Source organism: Diabrotica undecimpunctata, chromosome 1, assembly GCF_040954645.1.
Source record: "Diabrotica undecimpunctata isolate CICGRU chromosome 1, icDiaUnde3, whole genome shotgun sequence".
Lineage (NCBI taxonomy): Eukaryota > Metazoa > Arthropoda > Insecta > Coleoptera > Chrysomelidae > Diabrotica > Diabrotica undecimpunctata.
The window spans coordinates 8878-29446 of NC_092803.1; positions in this window are offsets into that span (position 1 = coordinate 8878).

Here is a 20569-nt window from a genome sequence, read left to right on the forward strand (position 1 = left end):
GGGTACCCCCTTGAAACATTTTTTCCAAATTTTCAAAAAAAAAAATTTGTTTATTGTTTCGGTACATGCATTTGGTCCAGCTTATTCCAAGCATGTGCTTTTTTCTGTTCCCTTGACCCCAGTTTGCCGGAAAAGAGGAAAAATCGAATTAAAAAATTACAGTTTTTTCCATTTTTCGGAAAAACCGTGCATAATTTTTATCCATATGTGTAGATTTTTTTAATCAGCAAGTCACCCTTAATCGAAATAATTAAAAATTTTCAACAAAATATACACTTTTAATTTTCACGAAATTTTCAGCAAATACGGACATCCAAGTGGAAATTTTTCTCACGAACCGTTAGATGTAGGAAAATTCTGAGTATGGCAGAAGAACAAGCGTCCAATTTTATGTGGGAAATGTGTATTTGCTTGACTCTCGGACCAAAATTGACGCCAATATAGCCGATTAACCAAATTCGATAAAAATCCAAGGGTACCCCCTTGAAACATTTTTTCCAAATTTTCAAAAAAAAAAATTTGTTTATTGTTTCGGTACATGCATTTGGTCCAGCTTATTCCAAGCATGTGCTTTTTTCTGTTCCCTTGACCCCAGTTTGCCGGAAAAGAGGAAAAATCGAATTAAAAAATTACAGTTTTTTCCATTTTTCGGCAAAACCGTGCATAATTTTTAGCCATATGTGTAGATTTTTTTAATCAGCAAGTCACCCTTAATCGAAATAATTAAAAATTTCAACAAAATATACACTTTTAATTTTCACGAAATTTTCAGCAAATACGGACATCCAAGTGGAAATTTTTCTCACGAACCGTTAGATGTAGGAAAATTCTGAGTATGGCAGAAGAACAAGCGTCCAATTTTATGTGGGAAATGTGTATTTGCTTGACTCTCGGACCAAAATTGACGCCAATATAGCCGATTAACCAAATTCGATAAAAATCCAAGGGTACCCCCTTGGAACATTTTTTCCAAATTTTCCAAAAAAAAAATTTTGTTTATTGTTTCGGTACATGCATTTGGTCCAGCTTATTCCAAGCATGTGCTTTTTTCTGTTCCCTTGACCCCAGTTTGCTGGAAAAGAGGAAAACTCGAATTAAAAAATTACAGTTTTTTCCATTTTTCGGCAAACCCGTGCATAATTTTTAGCCATATGTGTAGATTTTTTTAATCAGCAAGTCACCCTTAATCGAAATAATTAAAATTTTCAACAAAATATACACTTTTAATTTTCACGAAATTTTCAGCAAATACGGACATCCAAGTGGAAATTTTTCTCACGAACCGATAGATGTAGAAAAATTCTGATAATGGCAGAAGTACAAGCGGCCAATTTTATGTGGGAAATGTGTATTTGCTTGACTCTCGGACCAAAATTGACGCCAATATAGCCGATTAACCAAATTCGATAAAAACCCAAGGGTACCCCCTTGGAACATTTTTTCCAAATTTTCCAAAAAAAAAATTTTGTTTATTGTTTCGGTACATGCACTTGGTCCAGCTTATTCCAAGCATGTGATTTTTTCTGCTCCCTTAACCCCAGTTTGCCGGAAAAGAGGAAAAATCGAATTAAAAAATTTACAGTTTTTTTCATTTTCCGGCAAAACGGTGCATAATTTTTAGCCACATGTTTAGATTTTTTTAATCAGCAAGTCACCCTTAATCGAAAGAATTCAAATTTTAAACAAAATATACACTTTTAATTTTCACGAAATTTTCAGCAAATACAGACATCCTGTAATATCACATAAGCCTTGTAAGTCAGTTGGTCGAGTTACCATGGAAACGAATTAACAGTCGTTATTTTGACAGACTGTAAATTATTATTCTGCCAGTGTAAATATAGTGGTAATTTAAATACAGATAAATAAAATGAGTTCATCGAATAGTGAAGATGAATTTAGTAGCACACCCCCCAATATTATGCAGTTAGCTGCGAACACTACCGAGAACCTATTACCAGAAAAATCTAGAGGAAGATAAATAAAAAGGTCTATCAGCAATTTATGGATTGGCGTACAACAAATAATGTAAATTCATTTTCTGAAAACGTACTCTTGGCTTATTTTGGAGAAATCGCTAAGAAATTTAAACCATCCTCTTTATGGGCAATATATTATATGCTAAGAAGTGTTATAACTTTGAAAAATAATGTTAATATTGAAAATTACCCGAAATTGCGAGCTTATCTAAAACAGCAATCAGAAAGTTTTAAAAACAAAAAATCTAAAATGTTTCATCCTGATGAAATAAAACTTTTTTAAATGGAGCTCCTGATGTACAGTACTTGTTAATAAAGGTATGTTATTTAAAAGTATAACATAAATGTGTCTACTTATACTACTTTTATTTTAAGGTTATTGTAATTATTGGAATATGTGGAACTTGTAGGAAACAAGATTTAAAAAATCTTAAAATTTGTGACATTGATGATTTAAGTACCATGTTATTGGTTAAAATTCCTGATACGAAAACCAAAATATGTAGTTCTTTCGTGATTTCCCAAAATTTCTATAAAATCTGCAAACAATATATAGAAATTAAACTACATATTAGCGATCCGCAAATAAATCAATTTTTTCTTAATTATCAAAGAGGTAAATGTACGAAACAGGTGGTAGGATAAAACAAAATAGGCGGTGTTCCTAAACAAATAGCCGAATAACCCTAAGTTACCAGATCCCAAAATGTACACTGGTCACTGTTTAAGACTAACTTCTGTCACTATTTTGGTAGATGTCGGTGGTGATTTAATGGCTCTTAAACGACGTGACGGATGGAAATCTTCAAAAACGGCCGAAGGATATGTCGATGAATCAATAAATAATAAGACGTCAACAGCCAATAGAATTATAAATTCCATTGAAAGTAATTTACAGACTTTTACATACACTGAAAATACCAATGTTCAAAAAGAACACAACGTACAGTTTACGTCATCTCACCCACTCACCATGTATTATTAAACAACCGCCAAACTCAGCTAAGGGTATAGTAGTTATAAATAATTGCCAAAATTTTACAATTATTATAAATAAATGTTTAATTTAAATTGTCCCCGAATTTTGTTAAATAAAAAAAAATTACTTGTTATATTTTTTATTTTTATAAGTGAAAATAATCGTAGAAAAAGTATAATTAATATTTAAATGGGAATAAGCCACAATTAAAGGTTAAAATACATTTATTGACGTTTCAATTTCCACTTCGGAAATCGTTCTCAAAATACAAACATTAATATATATAAATATAAAAAAAAGTATAGTACACAACTTGAGTTGTAAGCTTGTTATATGCTTGTAAAATTACTGCGCTCGCCGCTACGCGGCTAGCGCCAACTTTTTTACTCGCATGTAATAAGCTTCTTACAACTCTCGTTATGTAATATACTATATTGACCGACTAAAAACTAGTTTATTAAAGCTCTAAGCATTCTCTATATCTCTCCGGGAAAATACTATTTTTGGAGAAAATAGTACTGTTTGATTATGAACTTACCTTAAATTTATAAATGTGAAACCATATTTTCTAGGCTACAACCACATCTTCTCGTCTGTCCCCAAAAAATATCATTTCTCGTAGAATGTAGGTGGTTCAACATCCAGGTCGATTCTCAAACGCGCAAACCATTCCGGACATCTTCTGAACCCGGCGGCGACCAACTTATTCTGACATAATATCCACACCATCACAAAACAGTTCCTATGGGCGTTCCCTTTAGTCATTTAAAAATTTAAATTTTGATGATGGAAATATGGATTATTGGTCACTTTAAGTCAAAGTACTTTACCAAAGGTGAAAATGGACAGTCTGGTGAAGATTGTATGAAAAAAGCAATAAAACATGGTATAATTTGTTTAATTTCAGTCATTTTCCTCTTGTTTCCTCTTATAATTTTCCACTTTTTCTTCTTCTAACCTCTTCTTTTTTCTTTCTTAATTTTGAAATTCATATTTTAGACAACTATAGGGTTATTACCTGGATCAGCCTCGAAGAACTTATCCAGAGTCCCAAAAGACCCATAGATTAGTCATCCTTATTGACCCAGAAACTGTTTGTGATCTCATTTAAAAATCACATACCACATGTACTCTCACTCTTACTCTGTGGAGTTCCTAAGAATTCTAAATATTTAATATTTTATTTTAATACGAAATAACGACAATTTTTGAATTTGACATCAATAAATATTATTATTAAGTGAATCAAATCATTGGTGCAAAAAGTGTTAACTTATTTTAATTCAATAATGTCTTGTTTAATTTTTGACTTGAAATTTTAGTAAAATTTTAACAGGGTGCAGGGTAATACTGTTACTGTGCAGTTTGCTTGCAGTGGTAGGATATTTGCTAAACCGTGCGAGGGATGATGATTTTTATCATCATTTATGCATCAAATACCAAGAAATATTTTCAGAAAATTACAATAAGAAATCTCAGATATAACAAATGTTTCACTGAAAAAGTACTATTCCCTGAGATAAAATATTACGAAAGCAAACTGAGCTTACAAGTAAACTGAGTCTAGATAAATGTATGCAATTGATAACGCATATAAAGAAAAGCAAATTTAAGATGCAAAAAAATGACGAAAGACGAAACAACTAGGTGAAATATAGAGAAAAGTAATAATAGGTATGAACTTCGGATTACTGCTGATTGGAGAATAAAATAGAACATAGAGGAAGTAAGAATATCAGTAAAATTTGAACTTGATAAGGAAGAGTTTTATATTGTGTATATTTAGCTACAAATGTATTAATAGTCATTAGAATAACTAAAAAGGCACAAGCCAAAAAAACAGGAAGCCAAAGCAGTCTTATGCTTGGAGAATGTTCCTGGAGAAGTATGAACAGCATTAAAAAAGATTTTGGATAAAGAGAAAGAAAGTAACTGAATATTAATGCACAAAACCAATGTAGATGACAATGCACGATATAGAATGGTGAGTGGAGTAACAAAAAAAGAAAAAATTGACGGCAATAATTAATACCAAAATAAATGAATATGTTCAACGTCAAGATGCTAATCAACCAATACAATGAATTGTTATACTACAAGCTCCTGGAAGAAGTAAGAGATGAAAAATTAAGAACATCTGGTTGCAGATGTGAATCAATTGTGAATGGAACAATATTGGTATCATCTAAAGGGATGCACCCACTCTTCAAAATTTAACAACAAAAATCATGGAAACGGAAAAACAGGACAGGTATGGAAAAATTGTTACAAATGATGATGCAAAAAAATGGATGAAAATCAGCAAGAAAATAACAGAAAAATTGATGAAAATCAGCGTGACACGAAACAGACAATAGAAGAAAATAACAGGAAAATGGAAAAGCGTCTGGACAAATATGAAAAGGAAGTAAAATGTTGTTCAGAAAATGTTAGGAAAGAAATGGCAGAGCAAGATAACAAATTAATGAAGGAATTAGAAAATTTAGAAAATAAATTAGAGACAAAATTTGAAAATTCTCTTCAAGAAGACAAGAAAAAGATAGAAGAAAAATGCCGAAATAATGAAAAACTAATTGATGATATCAGAAAACAACGAGAGACGGGAGACAAGAGAGAAATACTCATCCAAAGTTCCGGTGATATAAAAAAAATCGGTTGCCTGTAAAGTCGGTTTTACGGGCGAAGATTTTACGTGACAACGTCTTTTTCTCGGTAGAATATTTATTGATATGAATATTATTAAATTGCACAATAGGAACAAGGAATTGAATGAAAATAAGAATTGCATTACCGATTTATTAGGTATTTTATATATTATTTATATTTTATATATTATATTTTTATATATTATTTTATATATTATTTATTTTATATTATATTATTGATCTTATTATTTTCTACAAAATTTATTTGAAAATTTTTTCGATATATCAATTAGTTGCGGAGATATCGATCATTGAAGTTATTGTTTGCTACCAGTATTTTATATATTTATTTTTTTCAGTTATAAAAAATTACTATTTCCAATTGTGTCTACCAAGTATGGTCACATGTATTTGCCTACATATTAAATAATAATAAGTACAGATAATGTTATGTGACGTTCACTTCTGATTATATATATTTTAATATTTTTAATTTTAAAGAATCAATTTGAAAATCAAAACACTTATTCAGATCGAAGGTTCAAATTTTTGCTAAATAAATTTGAAATTAATTAAAATTTGTAAATGTAAATGGTAAAGTTGAAAATTAAAACATTTACTAAAATTGGAATTTGAAATTCTTGCTAAACACAGTTAAATTCTAACTCCGCGCGTGGTGATTGGTCGGTTTAGTTCGTTTGTTTGGTCGCCCTGTTTTGACAGGTTAGAAGTTATAATTTGTTATTTTAAATGTTTGACTAGCAATACGCGCTGTTTCTTCTCAATCGACTGAATTAAGATTGATTGCAGAGTGATTTAAACTAATAATTTACTTAACACTATCAACATTTGTCAATAGTATGACATAACCTATAAACTCAGTTTCTCAACTTTTGTGTCAATCTAACAATTAATCAATCAATCATAGTTTACGATAATGAAATATTAGTGTACAATTATTTACCTTTATTGTTGTAGTTGTTGTAAATGACGAATCTAAGCACTCCACATTTTCACTACAGACACAGCTGACGATACTTTCAACGATTTTCAACTTTAGCGATTCAACGCGCCTAATTCTCTAGTGCCGCGCGCAGCGGACCGATCATGTTTGAGTGGGAGAGATACGCAAGGCATTCGCCGGTCCGGCGGGCCTCTCTCTCGTTCGGCGACTCACTGTAACAGACGTGAGCGGGCGTTACACTTTTTCTTAAATGACTCCGAGCCACAACCTAATTTAAGATATGGTCACGTCAAAATACAGTTTAAATATGGTACGGTTTAAATACAGTAAAAATGTTACACCCAGTAATATTCATAAATAATTTAAAAAACAAAATACAATACATCGGTAGCTTCTAAATAGCAAAAGAAACGATAAAGAACCATCTTAAAGATGAGGCGAATTTATGGCTTGACAGCAAAGAAGAAGAATTTGACAATTGGCATAAATTCGAACAAAAGTTTTTGAATTATTTCTGGGTGAAAATACAACAGCTAGAAATAAACAAAGAATTGCAAAATGGGAGATACCATGATAGAATGGATATTTCAGAAAAAACATACGCTCTACAATTATACAACTATGCAAAACACCTGCAATACAATTATTCTTCCGAACAGCTAGTAGAACTGATAGACAGACATTTTGAAGATACCCTAGAAGATCACATAACTTTACAAAACTACAAAGATATCGACAGTTTATGCCAATTCCTACAAATACGAGAAGCAAAAATGAGAGAAGGAAAAAAAGAAGATCGCAAGAAAATTATAGACAACACGAAAATCAAGACTATAGAAATCGAGGACAAACTTTAGGAGAGATTACACAAAAAGAGAATTTATTCCCAGAGGGGAAAACGAACATTGAGACAACGGAAGAGGAAATTATGAACAAAGAAATCGGCACGATAAAATGTGGAACGAGAGATAGATCAAAGTTGAGAAGTCGAATATCTGCTGGATTCTATAAAGTCCAAGTGAGTAAGTCACAAAAACCATAACTATAAAAAATATTTGCGACACCAAGTAAAAGCAATGTTACTTGGATCTCATTAGATTGTTAGTGTATGAAAGAGAGGAGAGAATTTTGGAGTTTGTTGAACGAGTAATGGTAAAAGAGGGCTGCTCATGTTTTTGAAGAAAGAGTTGCTGGTATGCTGATAGATTGATACTTAGAACGGAGAAGGCTTTGATTGGTAACCTAACATAATTAACAAGGGGGGGCTGTTCTGGTCGAAAGGAGACATCGTCGTGTGTGAATTAAAAGGTCAGTCAATAATTTTTATATTAGAATTTTTTTTGCATGTTTCAAATAAAAGACTCTATACCATCAGAAGAACAAAAATTATTGCTATTTTAAGATAACATAAATTTTATAAAAGTCTTTTTAACGTCAAAGGATAATTATTAATATTGCGTAGTAAATTTAAAAAGTTTCTTTTTATACTATTCAGAATTTTTTTGTACAAAAACATATGAACAAAGATTCCAATATTTCAAAATTTTAATATTATTTCTTTTGATAATAAAAGATATTTGTATTATTTGTATTTTTGTTATTTCTATTTATTTCCTTTCCTATTTTATCCCGAGAAGAAACAATTAAGATATGCTGGAAGCCACGAGAAAATATAAATAGAACCTAAGCTGATTTATTATTTTTATAAAATGGCACCCTGAGATTGTTTGTTTTATGTATGATTTGCGACATTTAGATGATTAATTAAATAATTAATTAAAGTAATTAAATAAATAAAAAGTTAATATAAAAGTAATAAAAAGCAGATCATAATAATCCATAACTATTAATCTGATTTAAAAAACATTGAATTCTCACAAATAAACAAATATTAAGTTAATAACCTGTTGCACCATTGAATTCATTTATTTCCAGTATAATAAATTAAAAACCTATCTAATATCTCCACCAGATTTATACTCTTACCTTTGCCCGTTGATAACAACCCGATAACAACGCCCAACGTGACACTGGATGCTGAAATAAAAAGAAATTTTGTTAGTAATTGATAAAATTTCCTTGTACTTGTAGTATTTAAAAAACCAACTCGTGAAACAGTCATTTATAAGAAATTTTAAAGGAAAGTTATTCTAACAAGATACGTCAAAGACAGACTACCTTAAAAAACGTAAATTCATAGTATACAATAATAAAATAAACAAGAAAAAATTTAATTATCGACGAAATAATTCTTATCTGGGATATAGACCAGGGAGGATCTGTGAAAAAACGATATTATTTGGAAGTCAGTGGTGGCATTCTGATTTTTGCAGAAAAAGTTGTGTGATTTCTTCAGTAATAATAATTGATTTATCCTCCCTCTCAAATAGGTCTTAAAAATTACTAGTTTTTTTTAAATGCTATTTTAAAGCTATATTTTCTTGGGGCATCTTAAAGCCATTAACATTTTCGTTGAAAATAAGCCACAATTGGATTTCGACTGATAAACTTAGCAGCAGCACTAAATATGACAGTCGCTCACACCTATTTTGAACATAAGAACATACACAAGGTAACATGGACCTCTCCAGATAGGAAAACAACGAGTCAGATTGATCACATCTTAATAGATTCAAGGCATGGAACAGTAGACGACTTTAAAATGATATTGCCAATATTGTTGAGTTGCGTTCCTGGGACGACTTAACTTATAAGATAGTTTATTCGATTACATGAAATCAACTTTAACTTAAGAATATCCGTCAGAAAAGATCATAACATGTAATTCGTCTTTAAAAAGACAAATACCTGCCATGATGACAGTAAAATTCTCCTGTTAGTGATTCCATAGTAAATTATGAGGGAAAAACCAGGAAAAAAAACCTCATAATGCTATCCCGACATGGTAAGTATTTGATCGTGCATTTAGTTTACCTTCAATAAACACCAAATTCCGATTTTATATGTTTGTTATTTAAAAAAAAACATAAATGATGTATCCTCTATATGTTACTGACTTACCAATACTGGTATTTTCCTTTTAATGACTTCCTCTTTCAATATGGGTAACCAGATCCTACTACATTCTGCCGAGGAACTCGCGATATAATTGGCAATATCATTTTAAAGTCGTCTACTTTAAAATGTATAATGTATGTCTGAATTGTCAATATAGATGAGTCAGACAAAATTAAATTATTAGAAGAATTTTTCACTAAATAACAAAAAAACAAAATTTGTTTAATTTACTGTTTGTATTTTGAGAACGATTTCCGAAGTAGAAATTGAAACGTCAGTAAACGTACTTTAACCTTTAATTGTGGCTTATTCCCATATAAATGGTAATTACTTCAAAATACCACAAGAAAATAGCTTCAAAACAATATTAAAAAATTAAGGGGATTAAAAATGGAAGAAAATATCTTGTTCATACCAAAGAAATCAAATAGACTCCTTTTCTGCGTTAAGAGGATGTTTTGTACTAAATTTGAGGACTCTTTGATATTTTCTTCAGGACTTATCTTTGTAACGAATATATTTTGCCTACCTCAGGGTAAGATCATGGGGGTAGATAAATTTGGGGCAGAAGCTATGGGAGCGAAGATAGGGCAAGCAAAACAATCGTTACTTATGCGAACGGCACTCAGGGGGTTGCTGGAGAGCTGGGGTCGTGGTTAAGTGAAAGATAAAGGGTCGGATTGGGGAAGCTACAAAAAAATGAAACAAAGGGGTACTTACTCAAATCTCCTGGGCAACTGGGCAGATAAAACAACAAGGAAGGGCTTCTAGCAATTTAGAATAAGGGCGCCGCTTTGAAGGATCCTAAACTTGCTGGAGGAAAGAAGAAAAGGGGTATTCCTTCCTAAAAAGTAAACACACAAAAAAAGGTTAGGAGATTTTTCTAAACTAAATAAAAAATGTATCAGAGAAACAAATCAAAACGTTTATTTTTGTCTCATACAAACAGTTATCAACACATAAATGGCATAAAAAATATACTATATAAATAGTTGCCAAATACAGAATAAAAAAAACTTACATGTGTCCGTTTACAAACTCCAGGTGTTGGAGATACTACAAAAACTTACAAATGTTACCGCACAGAGATTAATCTTTTTTTAAAACAAACAAAACAAATTAATATCGAAACAAATGAAGCTAGCTGTCATATGTTAACATTAAATTTAAAAAAAAAAACAATTAAAATGACAGCTTAGTTAAACCATAAAATTTACAATTTATTAAATATTACAATTCCTTTAGATTTTAATGAAAGCAATTATTAATAATTATCAAAAAAAATTGTCTGTCTACTTTAAAATTTAAAAGGTTAATTGTTACCTTAATTTCACTTGTTTCACTTAACTTTGAAAAAACTTGTTAAACATCTATGGGATTGGAGCTGCAAAGGACATAACTCTCAACTTGAATAAAAATAAACCATTTCCATACGCAGGCAGGAACGATTGAAACAGGAACTTAGTGGAGGAAATCAAGCTATCGACGGGGACATTCTATATAATACTTATTTTACAAAATTTCTTCAGTGCCGGTGCACAAATCTTATAGTGATTACTCTGTTTTAGACTGCCATATTGCAAAGAGTATTATCACCTTAACCGGTCTTAAAACATAACACAAAGAAATTGAATCAATTCGCGATTCAACATCGCCTAAACATATCTTCCCTCTGAGATCTATCGCTTGACTCCCATTGTAGCACGTCTGCTCTGCTTGGGGCTTAAATGTCGACTCCTTGATGCCTTACATTTTACAAATTTCAACGCAAAAATAAATTTCCCTTTACGTCTTACAGCTAGTTTTTGCCTACAAACTTAAAACAAACAATCTACCCTTTTTTGACCTCGTTCTTAGCAACGAACCGACAAAAAACTTCTTGATTATTTACTTTTAAATTAGGGGACTCAAATGTAAACATCAGCGACAAAAACAACTTTTTACCAAAACTTGATATTTAGAATCTCAACTTAAAATGCCATAATATAGGTATTGATCGTTTTAAAATTCATTTGCAAACAGAAAAACGAAAATATTCCACCAAATTTAACACGCTACATCTTTCAAGGAAAACAAAGGACATGAGAATAAAACATTTACAAGAAAGAGAAACCGATCTATTGACCCCAAATTCAATAAAATTTGTTTCTTGCATTAAGAAAAATTTATCTATTAAATTAGATTTTGAAGACTGTATTACTTTCCTTTAGAAACCTTCCTCTAATAAAATTAAATTGTAGGATAATATAATAAGGAGAACAAGAAAAAGAAAATACCGATGTGTTCCTTATGCAGTTAAGTCCCTTTCTACATTAAAAGGTTTTTTTGTACCAAATTTTAAGAATTTATTGCATTCTATAAGACTTATTTTTCAAGAAAAATAAATGACATGAGGATATTAGCAGCAGAAGACGATGAAAAGGACCTATAGAAGGACTTAAAATGTAACACAAGTATTTCCTAGAATAAAAGGAAGTCACGTACTAAATCTAAAGACCTGAATTTTTTTGTTATGACAACCTTTAAGAAAAAGAAACTACATGAAAATATGAGAATGAAAAGTCGGAGAAGAAGAGTTATTGATCCTAAATTTAATTGAGTACTTCCTTTCATTAAAATAAAGTTTTGAACCAAATCTAAAGATTTCAGAATATTTCTTTAAACGTTAACTTTCGAAGAGAAGAAATAAAATGGGAAAATCAGAAGAATAAGATAAAAAAGAGAAGACTCCAAATTCAATACATTTATTTTCTAAATTAAAAGAAAAACAACACCTGTTGACCTTTTAATTTGTAATGTCGAAGATAGTAAAACTGACAATATTGAAAACATTACAGGTGATCCAATTTGAATAATAACTTATAAAGATTTGTATATCTGATAATAAAATAGCAATTTTTAAGACAGATATAAAATATATATGGAATATGTATAAATATCTACATATTTGTGGCATATTTGTGTCAATTTCAAACATATTTACGTACTTTGATAATAAAAATGATATACCTGTTAATACCTACTAGTTAAATTAAATAATTTACCTGATTTAAACTAAAAATTGACTTTTTAAACACTCACTCACTTTCTTACGGCGTTATACAACCTATGCGTTTATTCGTATATTTTATACTAATGCCGAAAAACTTACAAAAAACCTAGGTATGCCCTATCATCAGCATATTTTATGTGTGCCTCACAACGCGTTTTTTGGAAATGGCGAGTGCGCGCGCATGGTCTACCTTGACATAACTGAAGCAGCCGTTGATTGTTCGATTTTAAATTGATTTTTATAATATTTAAGAATATGAACAGGGGCGTGACATAAATTATTTAATATTGGTAGATACTTATTGGCGGCATTAAGTTATAGATATAAAATAATATAAATAACACCATAGTATTCGGTGATTTTAATACTGATACAAAATAATAAGTTTCTGATGTAAACAAACTAAAAAATGTCCTTGTTTCTTTTAATATAAAATTTTTAATCTGATTAAGTGACCTACTATGGTCACGGATACGAGCTTTACGGCGATTTTATATTGTTTTAAAATGTTAAATTAAGTTTGATTTGGGACAGGTGAGTCAAAAGTTGTCTACAAAAAAAAAATTATTGGACTCCAGAAAGGACAGGAATCAAGTGTCTGGTGTTTTAGATATAAATATGACTTTTAACACTTTTTTAAATATTTTCCTTCTCCGTATATGACGCATCAACCACGCAGGGTTATTAGCGTGTATGAATTGTGATAAACAGTTAGAACTTACCAATAGAATATTAAAAGTTACAAAACATAATTAGAAATAAACCTAACTCTGTACAAAGTAAAATATTGGATTTTTGATAACAGCTTGCAGTCTTTGAGAAAGGCGAAAATATTTTTAGTTTCACTCTCTTTAATGTTGATTGTATTTTATATATTTTGCGTTGCACATCATACTTGGGGCACTGCTATAAACAATGTTTTACCGTTAATATACTTTTACACATGTCACACACAGGTTTATTAGCATGTTTTAGTAGGTAGTCGTGTGTCAACTGAGTATGACTAATCCGAAGGCGAGTGAAGGTTACTTGTTCTCTTCTATTGTTAAATTTTGGGAGTTTTTGATGATTAATATCAACTTAGGCGAATGAAGGTTACTTGTTCTCTTCTATTGTTAAAGCTTGATTGGGGAGTTCTTTCATGTATCCTGCCATACTGAATTAATGTTTTCTTTAAATAATGCTTTCATGTCGGTGTGAAGAGATTTCGTATTCTCTATTGCTTTTGGGTTAGTAGGTGCATTTTTTGCTATTTTGACTACAACCTCTTTTCCTTTGATTCCAGTATGTGGGTACCTATATAAAATTAACTTTATTTTCTACATATTTTAGTTCCTATTTAATAAGGAGTAGAGGATGATTACTGTAGAGTTGGTTTAATGCCATTACTGAGCTGAGAGAATCTGTAATAATGATATTTCTCTTTTTATTTTTGTTAACTATCAGAACTAGTGCATTTAGTATCGCATACAGTTCAGCAGAGAACGCTATTGTATATGAAGGTAATTTGTAAGCTTCTGTATAATCTGGTGAGTAGATTGCTGCCCCAGTTTCGTCTTCGTTTTTGGGGGAATCGGTGTAAACTTTGAAACAGCTACCATATTTGCTTAATATGTTAAGAAATTCTTGATTAATTTGACTTGCTGGCGTTTCTGATTTGTTTAGGCGCAATAAGCTGGTGTCAGTAGAAGGAAGTCGAATTGTCCAAGGAGAAGGGGTTTGAATTGCGGAGATATCGTAAGTGTCTGGAAATCGGATACCTATTGTTAACAAGTAGGTATGTAGGCGGTAATAGAAAGGGTGATCAGTTCCATTTGAAGTTTGAAAACAACTTTTAAAGCGGTCAGCGTATACGTTATGTATAACTGGATTATCTTGGTTAGACGATACTGCCGCGGTTTACGAAAGACTTAGATACTGTCTTCTAAACTTGTTTGTATTGGACTTGTGTGGTGTGCTCCTAAAGAAATTCGAAGACCTGTATTTTGAATAACATCTATTGTTTTTAAGTACGTTTTTTTGGAGGAGTTATAAACAATTCAGCCGTAGTCCAGTTTGGAGGAGCGTACTAGGGCCTTGTAGATATGTAGTAACGTAGAAGAGTCGGCGCCCCATTTTTGTTTGCGAGTGATCGTACCAAATTTATTCCAGGCTGCCATGTCTTTTTTAAATATTCTAAATGTATCTTCCAAGTTAGTTTTTGGTCAAAGATCATACCAAGAAATCTAACTTTGTCTACATATTTAAGCTGTCCTCCATTTAAATATAAGTTCTTCGGTTGTATTTGGTGACTTTTCGTACAACATACTGCTTTGGTTTTGAGGGTATTGAACTGGAGACTACTTGTGAATGACCATTCTTCAATATGATTTATGACATGGTTATGGATGGTTGTTTTGTTCTTTTCTCTACAAAGTATAACTAAATCATCTGCATGCCTAGCTTTTACAGGATGTTTAATTTTTGCGGTAATAGAATTCATAGCTACAAGAAACAGAGTAGTGCTAAGGTTCGAGCCCTGTGGTATACCATTTCCTTGATTTTTTGTTGAGGAATATACGCCGTCTACTCTGACTTGAAATTGTCTATTTTTTAATGAATTTGATATGTATTTGAGTATACTACCTCTTATTTTCCATTCGCTGAGCGTTTTTAAAACTGAATATTTCCAAACTGAATCGTAGGCTTTACTAATATTGAAAAATATTCCAATACAATGTTGTTTTATTGCGAAAGCCTCATGTATTTCCGATTCTACATCAATAAGGTTGTCTACAGTAGAACGACGCTTTCGGAAGCCCCTTTGTTCTGGTATAATTAGTTTCTTTGATTCCAAATACCACATGAGACTGTTATTTATTACTTTCTCTAGCATTTTGCACATACTATAAGTAACAGATATTGGCCTATATGTTTTAGGATCTGATTTTGATTTACTTTGTTTAGGAATAGGAATTATTATTGAATATCTCCAGGATTCTGGAAATATATTTTTCGAGAAAATTAGGTTGTACATGCTGAGTAAGTATTCTTTAGACGGGTAGGTGAGCTTTTTTAGAAAAATAGTGGGTATATTATCTGGCCCAGGGTATGAGTTCTTACAGTTTTTCATTACCGTTTCTAATTCATCCATCGATATTGAAAAGTTTATTTCGCTGTTATTTTGATCTTCATAGTCTATGGTAAATTTCTCTTGATTTATTTTGTCTCTTAAGAAATTTGGTGAATAGTTTCCATCGCTTGAGTTTTTTTTATAACCTAATGCCAGTATATTTGATATTTCCTTTTGAGATTTATATATTACATTATTTTGCTCTAACAATTTATCGACTTGAGTGATTTAGTACCAGATAGTTTTTTTACTTTTTTCCCTACAGTTCATTGGAGAAGAACTGTCAATTGTTGAAACGTATGTTATACAAGATTCGCGCTTTGCTTTTTTGATAATAAATCTGGCTATAGCTCGTAGTCGTTTGAATTCTAAAGAGTTTTGTTCATTTTTCTGTCGTTTGAATTTATTAAACGCTTTTTTTCATTGTTGTATTGCTTGTTTGCATTCATGGTTCCACCAAGGAACTTTATGGAATTTACTGGCGAAGTTAATTTTCCCAATATTTTTATCTGCTGAATCTATTATCAGTTTTGTAATAAAATCTACTTCTTCATTCACATTACTGTTTTGATTTATGACATGCAAGTTGTGTTGGATATGGTTTTGAAATTTCTTCCAATCCGCATTTTTTAAGTTCCATTTTACTTCTGGTATAGCTGTAGATGATTCTTCGTTATGAATTATAATAGAAATTACTATCGTAAGGCTCCTGTAATACATCCCATGAAAGTATATGAATTACTGATGGTTCGCATATAGATAAGTCAATAGCAGAACCTTCACCCGATCTTATGTCGAAACGGGTGTCTTGTCCATCATTAAGTAGATTGAGGTTAAATTTTTCCAGAAGGGATTCTATTTTTCTACCGAGACTCGTTAATTTTTTTGAACCCCATAAAGGGTTATGTGCGTTGAAGTCTCCGACAATTAGTCGTGGAGTAGGTATTTGATCCAAGAGGTCCGATATTTCGTTATAGTTAAGTTCTTGGTTGGGGAGAATATATATGTTGCATACGGAAAAGGTAGTTACGTCTTTGATTCTGACTGCAATTGCCTCGAGGTTTGTTTCTAATGGTATTTCTGTACTATCAATGTCGTTCTTTATGTATATCGCTACTCCTCCGCTGGCTATTTTAGCATGTTGTCGATTTTTAAAGAAACAATTAAAGTTTTTTAGTTTATGTACAGTGTTGCTTTTAAAATTAGTTTTTTGTAGACATAAAATCAGTGGTCTGTATTTTAAGATTAGTATTTGTAACATTTCTAAATGGGTGTAATACCCATTTAGATCCCATTGAATTGAACTGCTAAATGTTATTATTATGTTAGTATGTGTCTATAGAGGTATCGCTGTCTTCCTCGATATGGAAGTTTGGATCAATTTGTCGAAGAATTTTATTTCTTATTCGGGTGCATCAACTTTTAATTTTTCTGTCATTTAGTTTAGAGTAAATTTTTGTCAGTAGATCTGTGTCTTCAGAAATTTCATTGTTATATATTTTTGCGATACTTAGTGGGTCCGAAGTTCCTGTGCAGTTTTCGAAGAAATCTATTAGTTGTTCATAGCTTAAGGGATAATTGGAATTTTGGTCGCTAAATAAATCTTCTGTTGGATTCAGCATTTCCTCTAGCGTCTTTTTTGGTTTCTTTTCTTGGTTTAATTTAGTCTTTTTCTCTTTGTTTTTTGGTAATTCAAAGATGTGTTCTGATGAAGGAATTGGGGACGGTGTAAAACGCTCAGAAACTGTGCTTTTTTGTGGTACTGGATCTGTTTCGATTTGATTAATTAGGAGTTTTGTACTTGGTGTTTCATGTTGCACAGTTTATTCATTCAGTTGGGTTTGCTTTTGTTGGATGGTACTAGTAACTTCTTTAGTAACCTGATTGTTACCATTTTCAATTGAGTTCTGACCGACTTCCATATTGTGAGTATAGATCAGGTTATTGATGAGGAAAAAAGACCTGTCGCTGAGAAAGTGAGAAACCAATTGGCAAACGCAAAGAGCACTTTAATTACATTAAATGAAATATGCATTACAACCTATCATGATACATATATATATTCGTACCGCAGAAACAAGACAATTAATAAACACGTTAAGAGAATCCTAATAATAACCAAAATTTAACTTTTAATACACAGAAGAAATAATTATATACAGAAGAGACACAGGATAAACATTAAAATAGCTACAAGAAAGAGAAAATAATGAATCAGTCATATTAATGTAGAATAGCAGAGGATAGGGTGTTTGTCATAGCCTTGAACAAGTGCTCACTTGAAAAAAGAACACAGGTCGTTCAAAAAGGACGGAACTCTAGAAAGAAAATAGTATAGATTTAAAAAAATAGAAGCATAAGCATGTCTTTTCCTACTCTTTAATATTGAAAATAGGTAAATAGAACCTTGAATTAAAATGTAACCTTTGATATCTGTGATAAACCCATCACCTGAACAATGGCGCCGTTGTATGTATGTAGTTGAAATTTTTTACACTTATTTTACCTGTTTATTTTTTTATTATCTATATATGAGTTGCGATCGATATTATAAACTCACTTTCTTTTCACAAACTTATTTATTTTCCATAAAGAGGCTCTTTAATACCTAAAATGATTACTTTACAAATCTGATTCAAAATATCGTCAAAAGTAATACACGGTATGTAAAATTTAAATTTGTAATAAAAAATAAAAGATTAGACATTACTTACGGGATTCAAAGAACGAGCCTTTACGAAGATTGAAGTACTAATAAGACCACCGCAATCGGGCATACCCCGGATAATGATTACTTAATTAATCGGCTAATTCTTCAGTCACCCCTTTAATATGATTTTGTCAAATTGGTCCTTTTTAGGAACAACTATTCTAATAACATATGTCCATAACTGTTAAGTGCATATCTAGAGATATCTTTACTTAAACTTATCAGACATATGCGCTCAATACGAATCTGACTTATTTCTAGTGCAAGAAACACATATAGGGCATAACCTAGTGTATTTGGTATAAGCTGATCGTTAAAAACCACATTATAAATATCGAAATATCTCTGTCGGAAAAAAAGCAAAGAAAAACTCAAAGTAAGAAAGGACAAAACCAGTCAGCTGAGAGAACCTTTCAACGATGTTGAGCTTGGATCCACCATCTACAAATTAAATGAAACTAATACTATATATAAAATTAAACTACCGACATTGAGGATCTGAGCACAAAGCTAATTACGAAATTTGGACCATAAACACTACAATGGCTTATCCGGATGATGAACAACTGTATTCAAATTATGCACATACCCAAAGTCTAGAGACAAGCCAAAGTTGTTACCGTGCTTAAACCTAGCAAAAACTCTAATAATTTTTAAAGCTCTATCGAATGACACCAAAAACTACCACCCGACATCACCTCCGTGATAAATAACGTCTCAATTGCAAAAAAAACAAACATCGAATTGGAAATAATCTGATATTATAAATTAGTTTTTAAAACCGATTTACCGAATGTGATCGGCAGTGGACTTTATGAATAGGGTTTAATATCTCGAGAAATACACTTCCAAATGAAAAAACCGATAAAACACTTGTGTGATAACTTTTAAAGCTCTATCGAAAGACACCAAAAATTACCACCCAATATCACCCCCTGGAGGTGAAAGGGGGTGCAACTTTGAAGTTTTAAATGGGCACCCCTATTTTTTGTTACAGATTTTCTTTACTCATTAAAAAAGTAAGTAACTCCATACCAATTTTTTTTCAAATCGTCGATAAACGGCGCTACAATAAAAAAAAAAGATTTATCGTATTACCGTAGAAAAATTATGAATAGGATTTTTTTAATCAGCAAGTCACCCTTAATCGAAATAATTCCAATTTTAAACAAAATATTCACTTTTAATTTTCACGAAATTTTCAGCAAATACAGACATACAAGTGGAAATTTTTCTCACGAACCGTTAGATGTAGCAAAATTCTGAGTGTGGCAGAAGAACTAGCGGCCAATTTTATGTAAGAAATGTCCATTCACTTGACTCTCGGACCAAAATTGACGCCAATATAGATGATTAACGAAATTTGATAAAAATCCAAGGGTCCCCACTTGGAAAATTTTTGCCATTTTTTGCGGCCAAACGGTGCATATTTTCATAACCACATGTATATATTATTTTAATGAGCAAGTCACCTTTAATCGAAATAAATCAAATTTCAAACAAAATATTCACTTTTAATTTTCACGAAATTTTCAGCAAATACAGACATCCAAGTGGGAATTTTTCTCACGAACCGTTAGATGTAGGAAAATTCCGAGTATGGCAGAAGAACACGCGGCCAATTTTATGTAAAAAATGTCCATTATCTTGACTCTTGGACCAAAATTGACGCCAATATAGCCGATTAACGAAATTTGATAAAAATCACAAAAGCAGGTGTTGGTAAAGATTCCGGAAATTACTTTTATTTTAATTTGAATTTTTATGATTTGAAGGATTGGACAGGAAAAAAAAAGGAAAAAAAAAAAGAAAAAAGGCAAAAAAAAAGAAAAAAAAAAGTAAAAAGAGAAATAAAGGAAAAAAGAAAAAAATAAAACACGAACACATAGAAAAGAGGAAAAAAAGAAAAATAGGAAAAACGAAAAAAAAAAAAAAGAAAAATAGGAAAAACGAAAAAAAAAGGGAAAAAAAGAAAAGGAAAAAAAGGAAAGGATGAGGTTAGATGGTTTTGTTGGGTCAGAATGATGTAGTAAAACCGGAAAAAATAATTAAGAAGAGAAAAAAAAAAGAAATGTTCGTTAGGTTAGTTAGATGGTTTTGTTGGGTTAGA